The sequence below is a fragment of the Monodelphis domestica genome, chromosome 2 (genome assembly GCF_027887165.1).
Source record: "Monodelphis domestica isolate mMonDom1 chromosome 2, mMonDom1.pri, whole genome shotgun sequence".
Lineage (NCBI taxonomy): Eukaryota > Metazoa > Chordata > Mammalia > Didelphimorphia > Didelphidae > Monodelphis > Monodelphis domestica.
The window spans coordinates 428,092,618-428,106,598 of NC_077228.1; the positions used below are offsets into that span (position 1 = coordinate 428,092,618).

General features: G+C 37.0%; 1 long non-coding RNA gene across 1 annotated transcript in view; it reads right to left on the reverse strand.

The window, feature by feature from the left end:
- Window positions 1–9,957: 9,957 nt before the first annotated feature.
- The window catches only part of LOC103105907 (uncharacterized), a 31,478-nt gene continuing 27,454 nt past the window's right edge, over window positions 9,958–13,981 (reverse strand). The window contains exon 2 of the long non-coding RNA XR_008916708.1: window positions 9,958–10,145. This is a non-coding gene — a long non-coding RNA (uncharacterized LOC103105907). The remainder of the gene's footprint in view (window positions 10,146–13,981) is intronic.

A 13,981-nucleotide genomic window follows, 5' to 3' on the forward strand; every position in this document is an offset into this window, starting at 1 on the left:
CTTTGAAATACACACACACACACACACACACACACATATATATATATATACACACACACACATACATACACACATACATAATGACTTTCTGTCCTGCTTCTGTAACAATGGTGGTAGCATGGTGGAGCCAGCTTATAGATCATCCATAAAGACTGATAATTGTTTATCTTTTCTTCTTTTTTCTCCTCCCCCTCCTATGAGTAAAGGATTATTTCAATGGTGACTAATGATAGAATTAGAAGGAGTTTCTCTCTCATAGGCTGTTAGAATATTCTTCCTCTTTAATTCTACCTCTCTTTGTGTCTCTGGATCTCTATCTCTGTCTCTATCTGTCAATGTATCTCTGTCATTGCCTCTCTGTGTGTAACTCTCTGTAGTCCATGTCTCTGTCTCTCTGATAACTCTTCATCTTTCCTTGTTTCTATTCTTATCTCCCTGTCTTTTTTCTTTATGTGGATATGTCTCTGTCTGTCTCTGCCTCTGTCTCTCTCTCTGTCTCTCCCTCTCTGTGTCTTTCTCTCTCAAAAGTACTTGCCAAAATGTTTGTTTCTGTCAGGGAAGAGATCCTGTGCAGTCCAAAGGAAAGGGGATTCCCTATTAATGGAAAAAAATCTTTCCAGTTCTCCTGTTTGTGGGTGGCATTATGCTGATAGCATTAAAACCCAGAACATTATACTGTTTCTTAAATGAGATTCATAATTGTGCTAAAATGTTTGGACTATCTATGTAGGAAAAACAAAGTGTATGGAAAATGTCAATTGTTCAGTGGCAACTGTTATGTGCAGCTAGATGAACAGTTAGCTGAATTAGTCCAAAACTGTGTACATTATGGGTAGAGAGTGGGAAAGGATTTTATTCGAATGACCCCAAATTCATCCATCAAACAAAAGCCTAGATTTTTAACACCAACATTCTCCCAATGACACTATGTGGTTTTAAATCATAGAATACAACAGCTTTTGAATAAACATTTCTGCTCACTCAAAGTTTGATGGAAAGATGCATAATGGCTAAAAATAAAATACAATCATATAGTCAATAAAAAATTATTCACCATATGTGGCACAAAAGAGGTCATTAAAGAGATATATGATTAGGGAGGATACTGATAGGCCATGTAATCAGAGTAAAAGATAACAGAAGGACAGCTGACATTTTCCATTAATCAAGATAATGTCAATAATAATAATAATAATAATAATAACAATAATAATAACAATAAATAATGTCAAGAGAACTAGAAGGTCCCTAGAATATTTAGTGAACTCCTTATGGAGGATTTGTGATATAGATATATATTTGTGATATATAGACATAGCTTAGCCCAGTGACTGGCACACAATAGGTGTATAATAAATAATAGATAGACATAGATAATAGGCACACTGACAAGCATCATAGCAAGTGGATAAGATCTGATTACAGAACCAGAAGGAAAAATCTATTAGTGAAATCACAGATCTATCAAAGTATTGATGTATATTTACATACATGCTTAAGGTTTATAAAGTATTTTTCCTATATCAGCCCTATAAGGTAGGTAATACAAATATGTTTAACATTATTTTACAGATGAGGAAGAGAGGTTAAATGGCTTATACCTGGTTACACATTTAGGAGATATGGGACCAGGATTTCAAATAAGTCTTTTGACTCCAAATCCAACTTTGTTCTACTATTTCATGCTGTCAATTGAATGAACAATATTTCCCTCCATTTTCACTGGAAGCAAAAATATTTTTACTTTAGGTAGAGATAGACTCAAAGTAATAAGGGTGAAATGATAGTTATAATAAGAAGTTGCTTAAGGCCCATCGAGCTAGGAAATGGTATTTCCAGTTTACCATCCTTATTTTCTTGGTGATCATTAATCAAACAGTAGTCCTAAGAAAATAGATTACCACTCAATCACATAGTAGAGTATATTCATAGCTGGCGTATTACAGGGATAGGAGAAAATGGAACTACTGTTGGCAGTTCTTAAGGCAATTCTTTCTTTGGCAGGCATTACCTTCCCTCCAAGTACAACTCCTCCATTTTCAGAATCAGTGCTTTGCCTTGTAGTTCAAAGACTAACTCAATGCCTTGGGCTAAGGTAGGACTAGAACTATGACATATAAATGAAGGTGGGACCAGCCTAGTGGGAATATGTAGGGTTCATAATTAAGAGGACTATGGACAGAGAGGCAAGAGTACTAAAAAGTGGATAGAGACTCCAAACCAAAATGAATTGGTTTCAAATCTCACCTATTAGTGATGTTGGCTAAAACCCTCTGCATAAGATTTAACTTCTGATTGCCCCAGGCCACCCACAAAGAGAGAGAGAGAGAGAGAGAGAGAGAGAGAGAGAGAGAGAGAGAGAGAGAGAGAGAGAGAGACAGAGAGAGACAGAGAGAAACAGAGAGACAGAGAGAGACAGAGAGAGCCAGAGAGACAGAGAGAGACAGAGAGAGACTAAGAGTTGGTTTTCACCAGCTGTCAGACTGTCAGACTGGCAAGGGCAGAAACATGTCTGACATTTCCAAAAATAAGTCAGCAATTCAGGAGAATTTGGATTCATAAAAGTCAGAACTAGCAATCATGGTCAGGGTTCAAGCAAACATCCAAGAAACTAAATGCTAAAAACTGACTTAAGTTCATCAAGAAGGTGTATTTTCCAATTTGACTCATTCAGGTCATTCAGAATGCCAAGACTTTTTATAAACCTTGTCACTAGAGGTAGACCAACACTTCTAAATCTTCAACCCAAGATTCAGCAGTTGATAGCTTCCCACCACTACTAATACTTTTACTGCTTAAGTTTGTATAATGGGTATCCTCCTGGGATCCTTAACTTAGGCATCCAAGTTGTCCACATACATATGTATATATGCATATATATGTCTTTATGTATCCATCTGAATATGGGATTGGGATTTTCCTAGAAGAATTCCACCTTCATATTTAGATGCAGCACTGCCATATTTATATCTAGTTTTGTCTCAAAATTAGAGATTTTCTGATAGATAAATAGAAAGACACTTGACAAATAGAGAGATAAAGGATTTATTAAATACCTATAGTGTCAGGCATAGGGCTAAGTACTGCAAATACAAATACAAACAAACAAAAAAAAGATGATCGCTACTCTCAATGAGCTTACATTCTAAAATGAAAACAAAATACAAAAGGGGTAAAATGTGAAGATTTAGAAGAATCAGGAGTAGAACTGAGAGAAGAGTGAGCTGGATTATGTCTGGGCATCTCCTTAAACTGATGATCCCTGGCAAGAATTCATCAATTGAAGGAAAAGGTCACAGAGGCAGTTCTGGAATGAGAAAGAGATGAAAAAACTTGGCAGTGTACCTCGCCTTAGTAAAGATCTTTTAGAGTATTTTTATTGCCCTTTAGAGCTTTAATTCTTAAGTTTGAATATAGGTTATGTTGACTTAAAAATAATATGGCCACAATTATTAAAATTTAAGATTTATAGAGCACTTTCTCCATAGCAACCCATTGAGATGCTAAGATGAATTGGTGGTCCTTCATGCTCAAAGAGGATCAAAATGTCAATTTTAGACTCAATGTACAGTTTGATCAGAGCAATATGAGTTCAGAAGGCTCCACCTCAGTACAAGGAGAAATAGCACATATGGACATTTGTGATGGAGAAGTCTCTAAATGAATATTTTTCTGTTTTACTAGCAAAGAAGCCACTTGCCTAAGTCTCAGCAATGCAATTCTGATGTGGTTTGCTGGTCACAAAACTTGAAGAATTTTTATGGGCAGCAAATGAATGAATGAGTGGTTCAAATCTGGCCTCAGACACTTCCTAGTGGTGTGACCCTGGGCAAGTCACTTAACCCCCATTGCCTAGTTTTAAGTTAAGAAATGAAATTGTGTTTTGATTAGACAACAAAGCAGCCTAATTTCTAGGAGGAAAACTCCTAGGAGTCTTTAATAGTTCTGGGATTATGAATGAGGACTATAATGAGTGGAAGTGGCAACAGCTAAGAATCATATCAAGTCTTGATTTCAATCTATTCAAGACCCCTGACAAAGCTCAGTTTATGAAGTTTTTCACCTAAAGGAGAAATTAGAATTTGGCTTCTGTTGTATGTAGATAGGTACACTTAAGACTAATAAGGAACATTTAGATCATAAGAGAGACCACAGGCTTCTATTACAAGAGGTTTTCTACTCTAAGAAGAAAGAATGAAATCAGATCCCTTATTTAAACTCTCTGGTTGGGTTTTTAAGGTGTAATTGATTAATCAGGATTCTCTCTTCTTAAAATATCCAAATATTATATAATAATTAATGTGATACAGAAATTCTTGATTAGTTTCCAGGAACTGGAAAGGGTGGGGCATCTCAAAGGTTAAGAGAAACCATATTGCTGCTTAGAGTGGAGGAGAGGGGAGATGCCTCCCTCTCACCACTTCTTCCCTCAAGAATTTCAAGGAACTAATGGAAGAGTCCCAAAAGAGAGGACCCACTATATATCCTCATTTTCTTATGGGCTATAGAGTAGGTTATGGGGGCTTCTTGATTCTCAGCTGCCATCCATCTTTAAGAGAGCTTTCTTCTTCCTCCCCTTGTCCTTAGTCACTAAGGAGATGATGTAATAATATAATAATTCTTATATAAGAGCAAATAACTCTTAAAAGTTATGTAGAAGGCTTTGAATTAGGAAATAGCATGATCATAGAAGAATTAGGATTATACATGATTCGAAATAATTCAATGTGTAAAAGAAAGAAGGATGGTGGATACAAATAGACTGAAACATGTAAGCAAAGATGACTTATTTTTGTTCATCCATCCTTTCATTCAGCATGCATCTCTTAAGTACCTACTGTGTGCTATGTATTATGCTAGGTGCTGGATATACATAGATAAACATGGCATAGTCCTTGGCCTCAAGGAACTTACATTCTACTGTTTTAGGGAGGGCTGTGTGCAACATGTAGAGAGAAAATCGTATACAAAATTTCTTCAAAAAGGATAAAAAGTAATTTCTGCAGGGAAGATGCTTACTGCAAGAGGGTGACAGGATAGTCTTTCTGTACAAAGTAGTACTTGAGCTGAGCTTTGAAAAAGAGATTCTATGAGGAGGAGGAAAGAAGGGATAATGCTCCTGCCAGGAGAGACTAGCCTGTGTAAAGGCAAGAAGATGAGCAGAACAGTTCAACTGAAATCTAAAATGCAGGAAGGAGAGGAATAAGCAAAATGTATGAGGGAGTAGACTTGAATCAGATTGTGAAGAGCTTCAAAAACCAAACTTAGGACTTTGTATTTTATTTTAGAGAGTAGTAACTAGGCGGCACAGAGGATAGAGCACTAGACTTAGAATCAGGAAGACTCATTTTCACAATTTCAAATCTAGCCTCAGACATTTCTCTCGGGCAAATCCACCCTGTTTTCCTCAGTTGCCTTATCTGTAAAATAATCTGGGGAAGACAATGCCAAACTACTCCAGTGTCTCTACCAAGAAAATAACTATATTCTACAGAAGGATTTCTTAACCCAAAGTCTGTTTAATACTTATAACTATATTTGAACATAATTGATCTCCTTTGTAATTACTAATTTTTTTCTAAATTCATTTTAAAGGGTTCATAGGCTTCATCAGACTGCCAATAGGGTACATTACACACACACACACACACACACACACACACACACACACACACACACAGAGTTTTAAGAACCTCTATCTTAGAGGCAAGAGAGAGCCCACTAGATTTTTTTGATCAAGGGAGAGATGTGGTAACCTATACTCTAGTCTAAGTATATCAAATGAGCAACTCCAAGGAAAAATTAGAGAATCAGATACTTCAGGCATGGAAATCAGCTAGGAAGCTACTAGATTCATCTAGGTGAGCAGTAATGAAGGTTAGAAGGATGATACCAGCTTCATGAGTTGAGAGGAGAGAAAGATTTGGGTCTACATTATGGAGAAAGAATAAGGAAAGTTTGACAACTAATGAAATATAAAGAACAAGGTTTATGAAAAAACTCAAGAATGACTCTGGAGTGGTGAAGTAGACAATACTCAAAAGAAATAGAAAAGTTGGGAAAAGGGCAGAATTTGGGGGAAAGAATTTGTGAGTTTAGTTTTGGACAGACTAAATTTGTGATATCTTTTGGAAATTAATTTAGTGATGTGGAAATAGAGTTCAGGAAGGAAACTCGAGTTGGCTATATGGACATCTGCATGTAAATTATAATTTAGATCTACAGGAGCTGATGGGATCCCCAAAAGAGAGAAGCACTATGGAAAGAATTATTGGATGAAAGATAGTAGATGGAAACAGTTGTATTCCTGAGATATTCCAGAGATCTTCCATGTCAGCTTTATTGGAAAACATTAAAAGGAAATCCACAGGATATGACAGCAAGGAAAAGTTGCTGTCTTTAAGAGTGGTGAACAATTATACAATACTGATGAAATTAATGATTTCAATGATTTCACATTATCATTAATAATCATAATGATTGGTTTATTGAAATACTGCATACAAACTTCAAAGAAATAATGGTTTTCTTTTAAATGGGTTCTATATGTCTCCTGTGACATTCTGTGCCATTGTTTTCATTAACTTCTTTCTTGTGAATTCTTAGGCCTGCTTTGGTTAATCTCTTATGAAATTAAAATTTCTCCTCAGGCACAGGGTTAATTTTTTGCTCCAAGCTAATACTTGTTTCTGATACAATGAAATTAGTCACCACGTACCAAATGTTCATTTATCTCTGTATCTCTAATTGAATCCTGTACAAAGTCCAAAGAACAATTGTGCAATTTCTGTTTCTTCTGAAATATGTCCTACTTTATTCTTGAGTCCTTGGAATCTTTCTCTTTCTCACTCCCATTGACCCCACTTCTACACTCAATAATTTTTTTGACTGCAAGTGTGTACTTCTACCAGATCTCCTCTTGAACTTTAAAGCTCTCCCAACTCTTCTTATTTTTCATGTCTTGTTTAACCTTACCAATTGTCCCTTCTTCCTTGTTTTCTGGTTTGGTGATTCCATAAGGGTTCAAAATTTATAGTTTCCATTTTTTTTTACTTCTGGCAACTGCAAAAATCTATCCAGTAACTGGTCTGTGAAAGACAAATGTGGAATATTCCCTGCTGTAATTCAGCTGTGAATTTCTAGAGCCAAGCTCAGAGAAGGATATTTTTTCAATAGGCTTCAGATTCAGACACCAATAGCTGGAATAGATTAAGGTAGTGGGCAAGTCTCTGAACCTTTCTGGGCTTCACTTGTCTCATTTATAATGTAAAGAGGTTGGACTATCTGGGGGATAAGAGAGAAGTCTCAAAGCTTTTGCTTAAAGCTTCCTAGTGTAGATCAGATAGCTCACCCTATCTTTGTGGCTACTTCAGCTTTAAAAGAAAAAGGCTAGTACCACTGACCTGTTAAACAAAATTTCAGTGTATTTCAGAGTATTTGTATTACTACTTCTAAATCTTTTTTTTAAAATATGTATTCATCAGATTTTATAGTCAAGTTGGAGACTGGGGTAGATAATCTTTAAATTCCCTTCCTGCCAGAAAATTTGTTGATTCTGTGAGTCTGCTTGAAAACTGTATCCGCTGTATTCAAGTTCGGGGATTATGCCAGGAAATTGCTATGGTAGGGGAAAACGGCACAAAAAAACTTTTAAAAAAGAAAATATTTTATTTGTGGGCAATCAATTAGCTAAATGCCATATGTCTTCTTTTGGTTTATCCACAAGGTTGGCTGTCAACAAAAAACCAGGATATATTTTGTGCCTGAAAATACTTTTATTCCACTTTCTCACTTTTTGATGACCAAAAAATGAGCATTTTTAAAATGGATATGTAGCTGAATTGCTTGGGGTGCCTAGGTGGTACAGTGGGCAGAGTGTCAGAAATGGAGTAAGAAAGACTTGAGTTCAAACCCAGCCCCTCAGACACTTACTAGCTATGTGGCTCAATTTAAATCACTTAACCCTATTTGCCTCAGTTTTCTCATCTTTCAAATGAGCTGGAGAAGGGAATGGCCAACCATTCTAGTATCTTTACCAAGAAAAGCCCAGACAGGGTCAAACGTATCAAATATGATGGAAATGACTGAACAACAAGCTCAACTGTGAGATGTAATGGTAAATAGCACCAGTGGGGTAGGTAGGAAGAAAGGAATTTTCTTCATCCTCTGGCTGTCCTCTAATAGAGTTGTAATAGTCACACTCCACAAAGGTGCCTCTTTACCTGAATGGCTGCAGAGCTGGCAAGCTTAGCTTTCTAGAAGACACCAGGGATATGGTAAATCTTTTTTTAACACTTACCTTTCACTTAGAATCAATACTATGTGTTGGTTCTAAGGCAGAAGAGTGTGAAGGTCTAGCACCTCCAGTCTCTAGGCCTGACTCTCAATCCACTGAGCTACCCAGCTGCCCCCTATAGTAAATCTTCTGTTAACCAAAGACAAGTTGTCTTTTCAATTGCATCAGGGAGAATGCCTTCACTCTTATGTAAGAGAAGGAGTTCCATCTCCCACCTCAATTAATATAATTTATGGACTCAAAATGTAATCCTAAAGTAAAGTAGTATTAAATAGTTTTCCTATATCTCTATAATTCTTGCCTGAATAAGTCCTTAATAAATTCTAGAAAAGTATATGGTCTTCGCCATTGGATCATTGGTCGAAAGAAAAATACACAACATGGAAAGCATCTTGTGACTGGCTGAGAGAATTAGTTGTGTCCTTTGGATTTATATATATGTTCCATCTTAGGATCAATATTGTGTATTGGTTGCAAGGCAGAAGAGTCATAAGGGCTAGGCAATGATGTTTAAATGTTTTGCCCAAGATCACACAGCTGGGAAGTGTGTATGAGGCCAAATTTGAACCTAGGACCTCTTGTCTCTCAATCCACTGAGCACCTTGAGTGTGTGTGTGTGTGTGTGTGTGTGTGTGTGTGTGTGTGTGTGTGTGTGTACAACAATTTGGAAATTTAGATTCTGGACCTGAGAGTATATTGTACAGATAAATACCATCACTTGTACTAGAAGACTGCAAGACAAGGGAGGAAATTTCCTCTCCTCATTTTCCTTCCTTTCCAATTTATATCATCAGAGCTACTAAAACAAAGAAGGAACTATATCCAGCATGGGACAGAGAGGGATAGTCCCTTAAGGGAAGGGAGCACTAGAGAACATGACCTTGACAGAGAAAAGTGACAGGTATGGATTCAAGAAAGATGCAGTCTTTGGCAGCTCTCTGAACTCAGAGACATCCCAGGATGGCCACCCCAGCAGAGTTACACCCAGGGAAAGCCACGTTAGAACTCTCCATGAAATGAAAGCATTTTCAATACCAGCAATTGTGAGTAACCCTTTGCCAGATGTTTATCTCACATGTGTGCCTCACTGCTGTTGTACTCTAAGTCTGAGCTCACTCTTCCCATGGGTGCTTTGTCTTTTGGGGGAAAGTTCACTGAGGTTATAGGAGTGTTGTTTTGTACTCACTACCCTTACAAAACCAGCTTCATATATACCCTTATTAAAACCCAGTTTACTAAAGTGGTTTATAGTAGAAGCACACTGATGAGGACCTAGGAGGTATAAGATTAGAAGAATAGCCAGACCAGTTTATGTCCAGGACCCAAGGTTGAAGGTATCTTTCAAGGACCCAACCTATAAACCTGTGAGTGCAAATTGGGGGAGTAGTTCAGAGTGGGGTGTTATGTTTAGTGAGGGTGTAATAGGGCATAGGGAATGTATGGAGGGTTCAAGGAGAACTACCACTGCTGATGTGAGCCCTTTTCAGGGCTGTTCTTCTACCTTTGGTGTCCTCCTGACACTCAACTCTCACCTTTGGCTCCAAGAGACTGTAGTATGAGCAGAAGCCACACCATGATAAACCATCTTGGCAATGGTTTACCTGGGCTACCAGGTTGAGAATAACCAATGAGCCACAAACCCACTGAGTTTGTGGGGTGGGTTGTTTGCCCCAACCATGGAATGGGCAGATGAGAATAATTTATTTCAATAGCCAGGAAGGCAGCTGCAGCTGAAGCAAAGCTGTGAAGTTCTTGGAGCCAGGTCAGACATCAAAGATGCAGCCCAAATCACTGAATCCCAGGCTCTCACCAGTCATCCTGACTCTCTTGCCCCTGGACTTTGATGATTCTGGAAGAGAGTGTGAGGCTGATGACTTTGTACAACTCTGCCTCACTCAAATCATATTTTATAAAAGTCAAGACTTCACTCCATGATGTCACTGACTCTCTTTGAAAACAAAGACCAAATGACAACAGGACATCTCTTTGCATTTTAACAAATCAAAACCAGCAATTACATTACTTACCCCTTAATTTTGTAGATGTTATCAAAATTCTGACCTACTACAGAAATAAATACAGACTATATGCAAGATAGTCTCTTCCTAAAAGGAAGAGTATTTCCTTTCCTTCATTTATTTAAAAAACTATCCTAAATCAGCATGAATCCATTTCAAAGGGGACCATAAAGGTAACTTTAAATATTTTGTTATTATTTTGTTGAGTTAGGCATCTGACTCATAAATCCATTTGGGATTTCCTTCACAAAGATGCTGGATACTGGTTTGCCATTTCCTTCTCCAGCTCTTTTTATAGATGAGGAAACTCAGGCAAACAGTTTTAAGTGACTTGCCCAAGGTCACACAGCTAGTAAGCATCTAAGATCAGATTTGAACTCAGGCCCTTTTGACTTCAGAGCCAGCACTCTACCCACTACACCACCATTATTTCAATAGATGATTAAGGATTTGGCCAACTTTCTATTGTGCTGCATATTCAGAAAGAATAGTATATGTAGTGATGCATACCTTATAGATAAATTATGTTGCAAAAATGGAAATTCATCATAGTTATTGCCCCTGATTCATATTTAGATATAATGATCATATATCTGCCTATAAATTAAATGAATAATCTCATAGATAGTGCCTTCTTTTAGAGCCTTGTGATCCATCTCAGCTTAGTAGAGCCTACTTTTTAGAACTGTTTTGCTTTCTTTAGATGATTTTTTAAAATGTGGGATAATTGGTTATGTGGCCTTAAAGAAACACCACCAACAACAGATTATACATTTTTTATAAATTCTTATTTTCTTAGAATTGATACTAAATATCAGTTCCAAGACAGATGAACAGTATGGGCTAGGCAATGGGGTTAAGTGACTTGCTCACGGTCACACAGCTAGGATCTAAGGTCAATTTTGAATCCAGATCTTCCTGTCCCTAAGCCTGACCACTATCTATCCACTGAGCCACCTATCTGGTCACCAGATTATGAAACCTTTTAAGTTAACTAAGAATTTTCTTTACCTCAGCCTAATGAGGTAGGGAGTCCAAATGTTACTAACCCCTTTTATAGATGAAAACTAACAATCAGAGAAGCAATTTGATGATTTTTAGAGTCTCAAATCAAACTATTGCTGCTTCTAATTCCAAGTTTATCATTCTTTCCATTGCATATACCGCCTTCCTACCCGTCTTAGTCCTTGTGTTGCTGCTTTCTTGCTTTCACAAAGTGTGGCTTTTCCTAGTATAGACATGTATTTATTGTTTGATTTCTCCCCCTTACCATCTCATTGGCATCAGCTTAGACTGCCCTCTTGTGCCTGTAACTTTCTCTGGTCCCTTATTTTATATTTTGTGTTCATTCATTTCTTTCCCCTCTCAGCACATCTGTATGGCCCCATCTATCCAAAAAAGAGCAAAGATTCTCTTTATGTTGAGCAATGAGCATACTATGTTTGGTACATTGTAGGATTTCAGCTGTGAGGCAAGTATTCTGTTCTAGTCACAGCTGACTTCAGCCCTAACAGTGTAGTCTTTCTCAGTTAAGCAACTATTTGAGCCAAAAATGTCTGATTATCAGCAATAGCACAGGGAGGAAAATTGGAAGTAATCCTTGTCTTGGAAGTGGTCTGAAGATAGATTGTCAATAAATGTCCATCCATTTGTTTGGCATCATTGTAGATAAAAAGCAAAGTGGCTTTCAGAATATTTCTCTTTATAGGGCTGATGCCAAACTGATGAGACATATACCCAGAAAAGAAGTGATCTTTTGTAAGGAAAATTCCACTGGATAAAATGGCTTTTTGCAAATGCTTTGAAAACAGGACTGAGCCCCTGCCTGAAAAATAAAATAATTATGACTCCAATTCCAAGGTCTATGACACTGTTCCCTATGTAATAAAGTTTCTCTTGTGCGAAAGCAAGAACACAAGCACAAAGGGAACATTTATGAGAGCCAGCATGATCAATTGGAAGAAAATAAAAGATAAGACCTTCAATCTAATTTTTTTTCCTGTGCAGAAAATCAATGATCCACAGCCATCTAATAAATTGGTCAATTATACACAGATGTCAGACTCCACAAACGATGTAATATTGGGTTTTGCAAATCATTACTGTCTCAGAGAGGTTTTATGACAGTAAGTCCCACTGATTAAAATGTCAGTATAAAACATTGCTTTTCACTCAAAGAACTAATACAGAGTCAGCCTCTGTAATGACGGAATGTCATAATTAGAAAGTGGGAAAAGCCCACATGTTGGCAAACAACAAGAAAACCAGGTTGCTTTTGGTTTCAAAGAAAATTAAAAAGATCTGCTGAATCACAAATGGGATGGGGGGGGTGGAGAACCCTTCTCTTTACCTCTCCAATAAAAATAATGAAAGCAAACAGCTTTAGGAAACCTAGTTGTTAGTCTTTGTGTGTTCCCATAACAACTTCAACTTTCACTCTGGAAGATAAGCCAATATACACCTTTCCCCTATGGTACCTCCACGGGCACCTCTTCCACCCCTCAGCTTTACAGCTCTCTTTTAAATCTTATTTTCCATGAGTAGAATTTAATCTTTTTGAGAGCAGCAGTTGTTTTTTCTTTTTGCTTGTTTTCCCAGAACTTAGCATAGTACCTCTGGTGCATATGTATGTATGGGTGTGTATGTATACATATATAATTTAAAATATAAGTATATTTAAAATAAGTATATTTAAAATATTAAAATAAATGTATATACATATATATGTATACATACATATATATGTACACACATTTATTCTGTTCTGCTGTTTTAGTCATTGTCAGACTCTCTGTGACTCCATTTAGGGTTTTCTTTTTTAAAAATATTATTTATTAATTTAGAATATTTTCCATGGTTACATGATTCCATTTGGGGTTTTCTTGGTAAAGTTACTGGAGTGCTTTGCCATTTCCATTTCCAGCTCATTTTACAGATGAGGAAACTGAGACAAACTGAGGAAACTGAGGTTGTGACTTGCCCAGGGTCACCTAGCACTAGCTTACTAAACACACACTTACTAAAGTGTCCAAAGTCATATTTGAATTAAATTTTTTCTGATTCCAGAACTGCACATTATCTATGGTGCCACCTAGCTGCCACACACACACACACACATACACAAACACACACATGTGTGCTCATGCTTGTGTGTATGTATGTACACATAGAAAGTACCAGATGATATAGATCTCTGTCTTTTGCTTTCTCTCAATCCTTCTTCTGAAAGAGATGCTTGCAGAAAAACATTTTTTTCATAATTATTTTATTTAATGAATTAATTTAGAATATTTTTCCATGGTTACATGATTCATATTCTTTCCCTTCCCTTCCTATCCCACCTCCAGAAGCCAATGATCAATTCCACTTGGTTTTACATGTAATTATTGTTCAAAACCTATTTCTATCTTATTACTATTTACAGTAGAGTGACCGTTTAGAATCTACATCCCCAATCATGTCCCCATTGAACCATGTGATCAATCATATGTTTTTCTTCTGTGTTTCTACTCCCACAGTTCTTTCTCTGGACGTGGATGGCATTCTCAGAAAACCTTGTTTTGAAAATTCTTCATTTCTTTCTCTTTGGAAGGGACTATCTGTATCTGTGGTTTAATGAGTGTAAAGCTATCTCAGTGTGGAAACACTCTCCCTGTTACTGATGCAA